This window comes from Protopterus annectens, chromosome 8.part0, assembly GCF_019279795.1.
Source record: "Protopterus annectens isolate FY-2018-M chromosome 8.part0, PAN1.0, whole genome shotgun sequence".
Taxonomy (NCBI): Eukaryota; Metazoa; Chordata; order Ceratodontiformes; family Protopteridae; genus Protopterus; species Protopterus annectens.
In genome coordinates, this window is record NC_056741.1 from 1,086,932,165 (window position 1) to 1,086,945,377 (window position 13,213).

Below are 13,213 nucleotides of genomic sequence, written 5' to 3' on the forward strand. Positions count from 1 at the left end.
AATGATACCACGACAGCAAACTAAAAAGTGTTATTAAGGACAATAACAGCTGTCAAAGTAGTAATTTCCATAAAAGAAGAAACAGCTGCATCCATATAGAATTCAAATTCACAAGGATTTTTATGTATTTAATGCAGATGATGAAATAGCAATACTTATAAACCCAGAAAGAGGCAGTCAAAAACCATGAATTCAGGCTCAAAAGGAAATATATAGAAAAAAAGGAAGTTTTAAATTGTTTGATGCTCAACCATCAAGAAAAAGACTTGCAATACTCATTCTATACAGAATAGGGACCCAGGATATACTCAACAGACCCTGTAAAGTATACTTATCATAAATAAAATTGTTGTTGTCAACAACGCCAAGATAATAAAAATTGTTCTTCCCAAGAGGTAAAAAACCTCATTCCCCACTATCATGGACTATAACCTATTCATATAATGAACCCATATAAATATGGAGTATATTGGTTGTGAAAAAATGACAGAATGTATATATGTAGTTCTGTAGCCCACAATGTGAAAGAAAACTCTCCTATAATCCAGAATCAAATAGGAGAATATATAACATGCAGGGAAAAGTAAGACTGTGTGTCTAAAAATTATATAAAGTGATCTCAGCTAATTTGCATATCCCAAGTTCTCATAGCCTTAAAGGGGTAACTTTTAAATGCAAATCTAGTACTCATGTACGTTCTCATAATCATGAACCAAACACTGGTTGTCCAACCTTCAACATGTAGATATACTATGATATGTATTACCAAAAGTAATGAAATGTTATAATCACCAACCCAAACTATATACTTATATAAAACACTACATGAACATAAACTTCATCAAAACTCACAAGAAGGCCTTAAACTCCTGTGAATGATCAGAGAACATAATATGTTCATAAAAAGTGAGTAAATATTAAAGTATTGTTAGGGTATTGTTGGTATGAACATAGACAAAAAGTCTCTATATCTGAATAACTATTTTTGGATAAGGATAAACCCCTACTTGAATCCAAGGCAACCCCATGTAAAAATGTAATCGGTTTGAGAAGAAATTCTGAACCGACTATATATATTGAAACCACATATACCAAAATCCACTGTTATATATATCATATCCCTTATGAAAAGATGTTAACATAAAAATGAGTTGCAAAAATTGTTAAGGACCCCATATCATGCTGTAAAAATGGTAAGCAGACCCGAACATCTAAGATGAATGAATTACCACTTAAAATGGCATTAGATATTAGAAAATCTGCTAACGGCCCCTACAGAAACAAAGCTCATTGATACGTTTTTTATATCAAATGAAAATACATATATAGAGTTTAACTGTCAGTAAACATCATTGCAACATATCCAAAAACACCTCACATAGACATATCGCCACTGTTTGGTATGTAAAAAAATGTCCATATACAATAAAGAACATAAATGTTCAGTAAGTTGCTTCCAAGAAGATCTCCGTTGAATCCCCTTACCACTTGGTCCAAAATAGACAAAATAATATGTCCAAAACTGGAATAATGGGATTTGTAAATTCCTCCTGTTAAGAAATGTCACTTGTAGTGTTATGCTGTATAAACGGTAAATATTTGTACCTTAAATCAAGGCCGCAAAAATTGTTAAGGACCCGATATCATGCTACAGGTTGGTAAACCAACCTAAAATGAGTGAGAAACCACTTTAAATGATACAAGATATTGGAAATCCGCTAACAGCCCCTACAAGAACAAAACTCATAGATACATGCTTTACATCACCATATCAAATATAATTACATGTACAGAGTTTGGCTGCCAGTAAACATCATAACAACATACCCAAAATGACTCACATAATCATATCGCCACTGTTTGATATGTGAAAATATGTCCATATACCATAAAGAACATTAATGTTCAACAAGTTTCTTCAAAAATGGTCTCCGTTGAATTTTCCTCCACCACTTTATCCAAAGTTGAACAGACTAATATGTCCAAAAATGGAATGGTGGGATATATAATTCCCTCTTGTTGAGAAATGTCACTTGTAGAGTCTTATTATATAAACAGTAATTAATTGTACCTTGGATCCGGTCAAACAGAAGAACGGATTGCAAACCCGTAAATCCGTTTAAACAGGCGTCACTGCTCCACCGGCCCTTTCGCAAAAACCAAACGACTGGTGCTATATAAATCACATAAACCAAAACGGCATTCTGCCAGCTGATGTAACTATAATAAGTAATGCAAAATTGTCCAAATCCAAACAGGAAAAAAGGTCGGGAGATGTTTGCAACGTATGTGTATACGAATCCCCTCGAGATAATCAGGTCAAGGAACAAAACCAAGATGGCGTATTCAACACCATAGATGCAAAGTCACGATTTTGTATCATGAAAAAGAAATAGTCCACCAGTTGCCAACTTTAAAATGGGTTGGAAAATATTCCAGTACCAAACTAGGTCGGCTCTATAAGATTATAACCACCAAATATCCACAATGATGCTAAACGCTTAAAACATGATGAGCTGCAATGAATCCATGTTGCAGCAACAGGATCACCAACCCCAGCAGGAAGTGAACACGTAGAACACCAGCAAAAACACCTCCTCCTGCACGTGGGTAATGCACGGCCCCCAAATGTAGTAGATCAACCAAAAGACAAGAATGGAGCCAGCAAATGGTGATAGAAAATATTTGTATTGAAATTAAAGCATCACAGCAAATACAGACATACCGGTTTCGGCTGGTAAATTACACAGCCTTCATCAGTGTATTCAAAGCTAATAGTATTTGCAAGCTGTTTAAATATACAGACATAAAATCTCATTGGTGGAAAAATTATAAATATTCATTAAGCCCTGGGGGGAAAAGCCCACCTAACTTAATGATCCACTTTTTTTCTCTGCTATTTAGAATATCATAGCAACCAGTTTTATCCCTCCGATCACCCTGAATTACATCAATAATTGTAAACAAGAATATTGCAGATGGATGTGACAACTGGTGTTTATACAAAGCATTAGTCATCTTTTCCTGATTAATTAATCTTAAAATGTTTTTTGGTGATTCTGGTCTTGACTTTGAGAAGGGGAAATTCACATACCATCAATCCAATTTTTGTCCACCCAAGAATACTGTGGTTCACCAGTTTCAAAACAGTGTTCTTAGGGATATTCATTTTCAAAGTTCAAATTTAGCATGGAAACACAACAATATCACTTTTAGTGAGAAACAAGCCATTCTGGAACTCCAGAAAAATAAACAAATCGTGATTACAACAGCAGACAAAGGTGGTGCTGTTGTAGTACAGAATTGGGTTGATTATGATAGGGAGGCCCGTAGGCAGTTGTCAGACACTAGATATTACAATCATATGTTTATGGACCCCGTACATAGATTTACCAAATGCATTGAATGTTTCCTTAAGAATGCTTTTGACAGGGGTGTAATTTCCAAAGACACTCTACATCAATTAACAGTTAAGGATTGCAATTCACAATACATTTATTTTCTTCCAAAAATACATAAAAATGCTACACACCCACCGGGAAGACCCATAGTGTCTGGCAGAAAGTATTTAACTGAACCCTTATCCCTGTTCTTGACCAAACATCTCAAACCTTTGTTACGATTCCTTCGTTCCAGGCTAAATGATACCACAAGCTTTTTACAAATCATATCCGACACCCAATTGGAAGAAGATTGGCTCTTGTGCACGCTTGATGTATGTGCCTTATATACTAATATCCCACATCAAGCTGGACTCCAGGCATTGGCATATTGGCTGGACCATGCAGGTCTATACAGTTCTACATTCAATACATTTTTGGTTGACATGGCAAGATATGTCCTCACTTGTAATGTTTTTTATTACAAGGATGAATGTTTCTGGCAAATTAAGGGTACAGCTATGGGGGCTTCCTTTGCCCCCATATATGCTGACCTCTTTATGGCCTATGTTGAAACTAAGTTAATTTATGATTTTACAAGAAACATCTTCCTTTCAGATATGGACATTTGGAGACGATATCTTGACGATATATGGCTGGTGTGGAGGGGAACTGAGTCTAGTTTGCTCACTTTTGTACAATATTTGAACAATAATGAGTGGGGTTTAGGTTTTACAGAACAACATGATACCCACAGAATAATCTTTTTGGATGTTTCCATACGTAAACTTTCGGATGGTACACTAGAGACTGAGACACATAGGAAGTTCCCGCAGTATAATTCATTACTACATGCTACAAGTTATCATGCGCCACACATAGCCAGAAATATTCCAAAATCCCAATTTATTAGAACCAAACGGATATGCTTACAACATTCAACATATTGTAAGAACTCAGAGGACCTCACACATAGATTCAAACAAAGAGGTTATAAGGAAGGCACTATAGCAATTGCCAAAAGCCAGGTTCAAGACATGGAACGCAGTCAGCTGCTTGTGTATAAGGAGAAGTCCACCACATCATCTAAACCACTTAGACTCACTACCACTTATGGACGGAATACCAATGGTCTAGTTAAGATTGTACAGCGACACTGGAACATCCTGCAGAGTGATCCAGAAGTTGCTAGGATTATCCCTGACAAGTGTATGTTTTCATACAGAAATGGTAAAAGTTTGAAATCTTATTTTAACCATTATAAAACTGGAGATAGGAGGTTCAGGGACAAAATACAAACTACTATTTCTGGACACAGTCTGTACGGTTGTTTCCCTTGCGGTCATTGTGTAAATTGCAAATACATATGCACCACCAAGGAATTTTCTAGCAGAAATTGCTCAAAGGTCTTTGATATAAATATTTTTTGCAATTGCAGCAGTGATTGGGCCATTTACATGGCCACATGCAAATGTGGTGCATTCTATATTGGACAAACCTCAAGGTGTATCAGGTTACGAATCTCAGAACATTATAGCAATATCAAACAGAAAAAGATGACTAATGTTTTGTATAAACACCAGTTGTCACATCCATCTGCAATATTCTTGTTTACAATTATTGATGTAATTCAGGGTGATCGGAGGGATAAAACTGGTTGGCATGATATTCTAAATAGCAGAGAAAAAAAGTGGATCATTAAGCTAGGTGGGCTTTTTCCCCCCAGGGCTTAATGAATATTTATAATTTTTCCACCAATGAGATTTTATGTCTGTATATTTAAACAGCTTGCAAATACTATTAGCTTTGAATACACTGATGAAGGCTGTGTAATTTACCAGCCGAAACCGGTATGTCTGTATTTGCTGTGATGCTTTAATTTCAATACAAATATTTTCTATCACCATTTGCTGGCTCCATTCTTGTCTTTTGGTTGATCTACTACATTTGGGGGCCATGCATTACCCACATGCAGGAGGAGGTGTTTTTGCTTTGATAAGAATAAAACATATACTCTAGTAATAAAAACTTTGCTAAGTTCTTTGCTATATCCGGAATTCAGACAGACAAAGAAGACAGTGGTGGGTCTAAAGATGGAAGTTAATTACTTAGAATGCAAATACTCAAGCATAATTAGGAGAAAAAAAGTGAAGTGAAAAAAAGCCAGAACAAATCAAAAAATACTAGAAATGCTGCAGATAACAGAAAAATTACAAAGTAATTTGTACACAAATTACAAAGTATGGTATAGATAATACAGAGTCATTGAAGGCAAAATACCTAGATCTTGGTAAGTTGTGTGTAAAATGCAAAAAAACACAACTGCATTTTTGTAAAGATATGTAAAAGTACAAATAAAACGGGACAAACAGAAAGCACAAATATAGCAATATAAGACAATACATGCAAAACCAATCACATATGTAAAGAGTAACAGGCTAAAAGTGAGAATATTGTTAGAAAATATGACACTATAGCCTAGACCTTAAAAAAGAAAGACAGTATAAAAAGATAGACGTCAACATTAAGGTGCAACAGGATTATATAAACATGTTGTTAGATAAATGAGTCTCATTAACCATAATATCAGATGAAGAATATAATATAATAAAATCACTTCCATAGCTAAAGAATTTGGACACAATAACTTATACATGTTGATTAAACACATTAGCCTAGATTAAAGCCTGCTTCAGTGGAGAAGTGGAAACTAAATAAATAAAGAATAAAGTATTTTCATTGTTTTGCATGACAATGAATTATTTTATGTCACTTCACAGCCAAATCATTAAGTGCGGAGTAGATATTAATCAGTTTTGAAGAAAATGAACAAAACGGATACAACTACATAGAACAATAAGTAAACTTAAAAATTTGTTTAGTGGTATTAGAACTGCCAGGTTACATTATATATAGATCCAAAGGTGATCTCATCATTTCAGTATCATAAGAATATTATTTTCCCTTTGAAGAAAAAAAAGAAAAACAGAAAAGGTCAAGAGAAAGGACATTACTGAAAAATTCAGAAGACCCATGCCATTGGTTTTTTTTTTTTTGGTACTAAACAAATGGTGTTGCAGTGGTGCAGCAGTCAATGTTGTCACCTCACAGATAGAGGTTCTGTGATTTGATTCTCAGCTGGGCTGCCTTCTGTGCAGAGTCTGCATGTACTCCCTGCATCTGCGTGGGTTTCTTCCAAGTACTCCAGTTTTCTCCCACATTCCAGAGACATGAGTCTGGAGCATTTCTCTCCGGGCCGCCACTGAAAATGAGCTCTGTCCCAGTTGGACTTTCCCAGTAAAAAAATGTTAAATAAAATAACCACATCTTATATTTTGGTGGACAAAGTGTCTGAGGAGGACTCAAAAAGGTGGTAAAAAGTTTCTCCCCAGCCTAGAAAAAAACACTTGTATTAAAAACTGGAAATCAATCCCACTGTGTACCTATGGTGTTAGGTTATTCTGTTAATAATTCTGTAATTAGGCAGATTAGGAAAAAAATTATTTTGTTGGCTTGTGGACCTACTATTGATGAGATAGCAGGTAATTCTTCCCATTTTTAATATAAGATGACCAAGAATAAAAAAAAACAGACTTTGACTTTAGTATATCAATCTACTTATGATATTGCATCACGAAGAAAACATGGGTATGCCAAAATGTGATAGATGTAGACAATGTAGGCATATCCATGAAGGTCTGTACATAACAGTACCTGATTTTCAAAGGTAATAACCATAAAAGGGAAATATGATTCTTCCACCAAGTGGTGTAGTATATTTAGACAAATGCCTTTCCTGTGAGGTATTTTATGTGGAGAAAAGTGGCCGTATGATACAACAAAAGATATACGGATATTGTTATTCCATCAAGAAAAATGGACATAAGCTGTTTTTATACAAAAGTACTTAAGATGGAATAATTAGGAGAATAGTTTAGGAAGCAAGGAAATTTAGCAAGTTGGTCTGAATGTGGTTATTTTACCTGGATTAAATGGCTGTATAGCTATCACAAGTGTTTTAAAAATGAGAGTTATTTTTATTTTTTCATTCTTTTTTATGACAATTTTGGAAATTTGATTGCATATCTTTAAGGTATATATCACATGGTTTTAATTAATTCGCATACTAGTATTTATTGGGTCTATATTATATCATTGAATGCTTAAAAAAGTGAACGCTGATTGATCGACATAATTTAAGCGAAAGCTTACAATCTCAAACTGTCAGATCAGTGATTTTTTTCCCAGGGAAAAAAACGCTGATCCAAAACACATACACACAACACAAGCACACCAAACAAACAGAAATCCACACACATACACCTAAAATCTGATACCTAACCCTACACTAAACTATGCACACACCACTAACTACCCACTTACCTTAACCCAAACCCTAACCCTAAGGTCCATCACTATCGCACACTCACCTCACTCGCTCCCCAACCCTAACTCACTTAAATCCACCCTAAACCTCATGTCCACTCAATCGCGCACACACCTAACCCGAGCCCTAACCCTAACTCACCTAAATCACTCTAACACTCACATCCACACAATCGCACACTTACCTGAATCCGATTGGTAACTTTCCACCATGACACTGAAAATACCGAAGCAACAGAAACGGACAACCGAATTCTTTTCCTAGGAAAAAATTGAGTTTCTGCTGCTTCGATATTTTGCAGTTTCGCGAAAATAAGTTCAATCAATCAGCGTTCGCTTTTTTAAGCATTCAAGGATATAATATAGACCCTATTTATTACGTACTGCTTTAAGAGTGCATTAATCTGATGAAATCCATTTGATACTGTAAAGCTGAAAGCACTAAATAAACTTACATTTCCTATCATATTTTGTGAGCCTTCGTTGCACAGATTATGACAACTGGCTGGATTTTTGTCATTTGATTTTTTCTAGCCTCTGCCAAAGTTGAACTGGAATATACACCATGAAATTTATGGTGTGAAGTTAATTGTGAGGGGTACTGCAAGGTTATAAGTGAAATAAATGTATTACGAGAGGCACCGCCCCCTTTGCTCCTCTCCTAGCTCTACCTTCATCAGGACGTTCATCCGCTAATTTAATAGGTTGTCTGGGTCATAGTCAAAGACTGAATATGTAAAATGATGCTTCACCACTACAGTGAATACTCTGTTCCAAAAAAATATTTGATGATATATTCTTGAAAAAGAAAATATAGAATATCAGTACCTTTCTCATTTGCATTAATTATCTGATTGTCTTTTGTATGTAAGTAATTCATTCATTCATTCATTCATTCATTCATTCATTCATTCTTTCATTCATTCATCCACAGCCTATATCATCACTGCATGTCCAGCAAAGGACGTAATCCTCAGTGGGATTGCCATCCCAAACACATACACACACACACACACACACACACACACACACACACACACACACACACACACACACACACACACACACACACACACACACACACAAACACACATAGCTAAAGACAAACCACAAGGCATTCTTTAGCTATGTTCACAACCTCAAAGGCAATACACAATTGTGTGCAGATCTCATTTTAAATGGAGTCACCTATACTGAGCCAGAAGATATAGTAAACATCCGGGCTGATAAATTCATCTCCAACTTCACTCGTCTCTCCCCCTCAACCTTCCTTCAGGAAATATCATCAAATATAACTCTCTCTACTATCACTAGGCAACAGGACCTAATGCTCTCTCTAAGACCAAGGACACTGCATCAATAGGCCCAGACAACATCAAAGGATGCCTTCTAAATAGCATGAAACATGACCTATCAGGGCCTTTGGAATTACTATTTAACTGTAGCCTCCAAACTTCCTCATGAATGGAGAAAAGCAACAGTCATCTCTCTCCACAAACATGGGCCATCTACAGACTGTGGAAACTACAGACCATAAGTCTCACTAGTCTTCCATGGAAAGCTATGGAAATAATTATCATGGAGATGATCAACAGAGATATAGTAAACCTCCAGACACTGGACTCAAGTCAGTTGGGTTTCATCAAGGGCAGATCATGCCTACTCAACCTGGTTGGCTTCTTTGAGAAGGTCACCAAAGCAATGGATGAAGGCAAAATCATTCACACTGCCTACCTTGACCTGGCTAAGGCATTTGACACAATACTCTACTCCGGCATTGTTGACAAACTGAAGAGGTTAGGTACAAACCCATATGTCACCCAGTGGATAACCAACTGGCTCACAGACAGGACCCAGGAAGTTAGAACTGGGGAGTCCACCTATACGAAGAGGCCAGTCACAAGTGGAGTCCCTCAGGAATCAGTCCTTGGTCCGCTCCTTTTTGGCATTTACTTCTCAGAAGTCAAGGCTAATGTCAGTAGTCTCTGGCTGACTAAATTTGCAAATGATTGCAAATTAGGAGCTATTATTGAATCTCACATGGACACAAATGTTCTCCAGGAGGGGCTGAAATAGACAAACAATTGGTGTCAGAGCTATGGACTAAAACTAAATGCCAAGAAATGTATAATAGTATCCTTTGGGAAGTTATCCATCCCTGAAAACTATCATATTGACAACACACCCCTTAGAGTTGACCCAGTATTCAGGGACTTAGGGACACACATAGACAGGATCATAGGATCATAGGAGGTTACAAGGGTAATAGCTCTGGGGCCCTTACAAGTCTAGCCAAGAGTTTATCCCCAAAAATAAACCTCAGTCAGCACCTGTCACACCTGTCAGTGAGGGACACAGGTGGAACCCCTGGGATGAATTTGTGGTTTCTCATCCACTCATCAAGGTTGCACTTGAAGAGGATCAGCAAGATGCTCTGACGTGTATGAAAAGTCTATTCCAGAGATGGGGCAGCCTCTGGGAGACAAACCTGTCCCTCCAGCAGGTTTTGTTAATGTCACATATTAGGTGCAAGCCTTTTGAAGGGGTTGTGAGTGAGGAGCTAGACTAATGGAAATGGAGCATCTCTAGCAGGGCAGGGTCTGAGATTGCCTTGTAGGTCAGACACAGATCACCCCTGAGCAATCTGTATGATACCGAGTAGAGTGATAATAATTTGCACCTGTCTGCATAGGATAGGTATTGGAGGCCATGGATTCTCTCTGTCAGGTATTTCAGTGGCCTTTCCTGTTGGTGCAGGTATTTGGAGAGGTACATACCAAACGGGCATTATACTCAATTATTGGTCTAATGAGGGAGGAGTATAGAGAGGTAATAATCTGCCTTTTTCTGGATGCAATCCCTTTACTTATGAGATGAACCAAGTAAAAGGCTTTTCTGACCACTGCCACTATATGATAGTTGAATGCGAGGCTGTTATCAACCTGAGTGCCCAGGTCTTTCACCACAGGTTTTGGCTTAGGGGGTTGCAGTTGATGTGGTAATCAGTAGGGGGTTGTATTTTTTCCACATGGTATGATGAATACATTTTTTGCATTTAGCTTGAGGCTATGACTTTGGCACCAGTCATTAGTTGCTGTGAGACCGTCTTGCAGTATGTTAACATTATTTGTGGAGTCAATGACAGTACCCAACTTACAGTCATTGGCAAACTTGGTCAGCCACAGGACTTTTGTATTTGCCTGTACTCCAAGAAATAGATGCCAAACAATTGGGGTCCCAGCACAGATCCCTGGGGAACTCCACTAGTGACAGGTCTGCTATCAGAGGTGGAGGTGCCTATTTTGACTTTGAGGGTCCTGTCAGTGAGCCAGTTGGCCACCCACCTGATGAGATAGGGATTTACACCAAGTTGTGTTAGCTTTTTGATGATGCCCGAGTGGGGGGTTGTGTCAAAGGCCTTTACAAAGTCAAGGTAAGCTGTATGTGATGACTTTCCCTCATCCAGGGCCTTGGTGAGAGTCTCAAAGAAGTCAACCAGGTTCAACAGGCAAGATCTGCCCTTGACGAATCTGAATTGGGTGGAGTCATGTGCTTTAAGATTATCTATGTCCTTGTTTATGAGATCCATAATAATAAGCTCCATGGCTTTACAGATCAGACATGTCAAGCTAATGAGGCAATAGTTTTCAGGGTCAGTAGTGGCACCACCTTTGTGCAAGGGGATGACAACGGTGGTTCTCCACTCTGCTGGAATGAAGCCTATACTTAGGCTGTGATTGAATACAGTGCTCAATGGTGAAGCTAGTTCTTGCTGGAGATGTTGCAGAATACATCCTGGGATACTATCATGTCCCATGGAAGCTGTATTTTTTGCCCCGGATAGACCCTGCAACATTTGATCTATGGAGAAGTGAGGTGCAGGACAAGTATCAGGGATGTTGAAAGGGCCTTGGGGGGGACAAGGCAGTGAAGTTTCCAGTGAACCTATCTGCTAGCAGGATCAGTGTAAGTGATACTGTTAAGTACTAATTTGGAACAAACCTGGGCTTTACCATGGAGGTTCCTGATGTAACTGAAGAAGACTTTATGGTTTCCCTTTTTTATGGAGGCTAGTTTCAATTCATAATTGGCCTTGGAGGTTTTCACTAGTGATCTAGTTTGCTTGTTGAGACTAAGGAGGGAGTTTTTCCAATTTGGAATTTGTTCCCTTTTACCCTTGGACAACAGTTTCTTCCTTTTGTTGTAAAGCCTGTTGATAGAAGATGTCTACCAGACAGGTTTGTGCTTCCTTGAGGAGCAGGTTTTAGTTCTATTGGGTATGACTGAGTCCATGCAGTTGTACAGGTGCTTGTAAACTGCACTGCTGTACTGTTCGGCATAGTGATCTGCATCCTCTGGGAGGGGTGGTAGTGTAAAGCTACATATACCCTACCTTATGAGGTTGTAGTCAGCTTTTGAGAAGTTTTTTAGCTTGATTTTGGTGTGGGGGGGTGGGTGGGATAGGAGCTTCGAATGAGACAGTCCGATGATCTGATCTAACCAGGGAAGGACATACTATGGGAATGGTGCAGCGGTCACCCATGCTGGTGAGAATCAAGTGAAGAATGTTATAGCTTCATAGGTTCAAAGGTGTGTACTAGGCTAATCGCCTTGGAGCCTTTACAAGCCTGACCCATAGGAGTACCCTGGCATTCTGCCACCCAACCTTAGTTCCCAGTGCCTCTGTCGAGTAGAGCCACTGGAGTGAATCTCGGGGTGAATTTTCTATTTCCCATCCACTCATCGAGATTTCTCTTGAAGACGGCCAGTGAGGTGCTCTGTTTGACATGATTGGGAAATCTATTCCATAGCATGGGCAGTCTCTGGGTTACGAACCTGTCCTTCCAGCATGTTCTGTTGATTGTGGTAATGAGGTAGAGGTCTCTGGACCATGTGGTGTGGAGGGATTTGGATTTCTTTAGATGTAGCATTTCTAACAGAACTGGGACAGACATGGCTTTATATGTCAAGCAGAAATCACCTGTAAGTAGGCGATATGAGTTTTTTGAGTCTGTCCATATAGGACAAGTGTTTAAGGCCTAGGATCCTCTTTGTGAGGTACTTTTGCAGCCTCTCCAGTTGTTGCAGGTGTCTAGTGTATATTCCAAATGGGGCATTGTACTCGATGCTTGGCCTAATGGGGAAAGAGTAGAGGAAGACAATGACCTCTTTCTTCCTGGATGCAAAACCCTTAGTAATGAGATGTTCCACACAGAAGGACTTTCTGACCACAGTGGCACTGTGGTGGTCAAAACAGAGTTTGCTGTCAACTTGTGTTCCCAGATCTCTTATAATGCCTTCTGGGTTCAGTGGACTGCCATCGATGTAGTAATTCACGGGAAAAGGGTTTTTTCCTAATGGGGATGATGACACATTTTTTGGCATTGAGCTTAAGACCGTGGTTCTGACACCAGTCATTGGTCTCAGTGAGGCCTTTCAGTAGGAGG

The 13,213-nt window shown here is 38.5% G+C and overlaps 1 protein-coding gene across 3 annotated transcripts in view; it reads right to left on the minus strand.

Moving 5' to 3' along the window:
- The window catches only part of LOC122809234 (probable E3 ubiquitin-protein ligase MID2), a 367,361-nt gene that overhangs the window by 23,857 nt on the left and 330,291 nt on the right, over window positions 1-13,213 (minus strand). The window lies entirely within an intron of this gene.